Raw genomic sequence first — 2,298 nt, 5'->3', positions numbered from 1 at the left:
CAGATGTCATACAGACCCTAAGAGAACACAAATGCCAACCCAGGCTACTATACCCAGCAAAACTCTCATTGACCATAGATGGAGAAACCAAAGTATTACAGGACAAAACCAAATTCACACAATATATTTACAGAAACACAGCCCTTCAAAGGGTAGTAAATGGAAAACTCCAACACAAGGAGGGAAACAACATTTCTAAAAAAGCAAAAGTGTAATCTTCCAACAAAACTAAAAGAAGATAGCTACATGAATGGAATTCCAGCTCAAACAACAAAAATATCAGGAAGCAATAATTACTTTTCCTTAATATCTATTAATATCAGTGGACTCAATTGCCCAATAAAAAGACATAGACTATCAAATTGGGTATGTAAACAGGACCCAACACTTTGTTGCATACAGGAAACACACCTCAGTGACAAAGACAGGCACTACTTCAGAATAAAAGGCTAGAAAACAATTCTCCAAGCCAATGGCCCTAAGAAAAAAGCTGGAGGAACCATCCTAATATAGAATAAAATCGACTTTCACCGTAAAGTGATCAAAAAAAAGACACTTCATATTCATCAAAGGTATGATCTACCAAGTTGAATTCTCAATTCTGAACCTCTATGCTCCAAATCAAAGGGCATCTACATTCATAAAAGAAACTTTACTAAAGCAAAAAACACACATTGCACCATACACAATAATAGTGGGAGATTTCAACACCCAAATCTCTGCAATGGACAGATCATGGAAACAGAAGCAAAACAATGACAAAGTGAGACAAACAGAAGTTTTGAAAAACATGGATTTAACAGATATACATAGAAATTTTATCCTAAAACAAAAGGATATACCTTCTTATCAGCACCTCATGTTACCTTCTCCAAAATTGACCATAAAATTGGTCAAAAATCAGGACTCAACAGATACAAAAAGATTGAAATAATTCCTTGTATCCTATCAGATCACCATGGACTAAGTCTGCTTCTCATTAATAACATAAACAATAGAATGTGCACATATACATGGAAGCTTAGCAACACTCTACACAATAGCTTGGTCAAGGAAGAAATAGAAAGAAATTAAAGACTTTCTAGAGTTTAATGAAAATGAAGTCACAACATACCCAAACTTTGGGACACAATGAAAGCAGTCCTAAGAGGAAAACTCATAGCATTAAGTGCCTCCAAAAAGAAACGGGAGAGAGCATACACCAGTAATTTGACAGCACATCTGAAAGCTCTAGAACAAAAAGAAGCAAATTCACACAAGAGGAGTCGAAGGCAGGAAATAATCAAACTCAGGACTAAAATCAACCAAATAGAAACAAAAAGAACTATACAAAGAATCAACCAAACCAGGAGCTGGTTCTTTGTGAAAGTCAACAAAAGAGATAAACCTTTAGCCAGACTAACTAGAGGGCACAGAGACAGTATCCTCATTAACAAGATTAGAAATGAAAGGGAAGACATAACAACAGACACTGAGGAAATCTAAAAATTCATGAGATCCTACTACAAAAGCCTATACTCAACAAAACTGGAAAACCTGGATGAAATGGACAATTTTCTAGAAAGATACCAGGTACCGAAGTTAAATCAAGACCAGATCAATGATCTAGACAGTCCCATATCTGCTCATGAAATAGAAACAGTCATTAATAGCCTCACAACCAAAAAATGCCCAGGACCAGAAGGGTTTAGTGTAGACTTTTATCAAACCTTCAAAGAAGATCTAATTTCAATACTCCTCAAACTATTCCACAAGATAGAAACTGAAGGCACTCTACCCAATTTGTTCTATGAAGCCACAATTAATCTTTTACCTAAACAACACAAAGACCTAACGAAGAAAGAAAATTTCAGACCAATTGCCCTTATGAATATTGATGCAAAAATACTCAATAAAATTCTTGCAAACCGAATCAAAGAACACATCAAAACGGTCATCCACCATGATCAAGTAGGCTTCATCCCAGGGATGCATGGATGGTTCAATATATGGAAATCCATCAATGTAATTCACTACATAAAAAAAACTCGAAGAAAAAAGCCATATTATTATCTCATTAGATGCTGAGAAAGCATTTGACAACATCGAACATCCTTTCATGATAAAAGTCTTGGAAAGATCAGGAATTCAAGGCCCATACTTAAACATAGTAAAAGCAATATACAGAAAATCAGTAGCCAACATCAAACTACATGGAGAGAAACTTGAAGCAATCCCACTAAAATCAGGAACTAGACAAGGCTGCCCAGTCTCTCCCTACCTATTCAATATTGTCCTTGAAGTCCTAGCCAGAGCAAT

The sequence above is a fragment of the Mastomys coucha genome, unplaced genomic scaffold, assembly GCF_008632895.1.
Source record: "Mastomys coucha isolate ucsf_1 unplaced genomic scaffold, UCSF_Mcou_1 pScaffold22, whole genome shotgun sequence".
NCBI classification, from domain to species: Eukaryota; Metazoa; Chordata; class Mammalia; order Rodentia; family Muridae; genus Mastomys; species Mastomys coucha.
The sequence above is the reverse complement of the archived record's forward strand: the minus strand, read 5'-3'. Positions refer to the sequence as shown.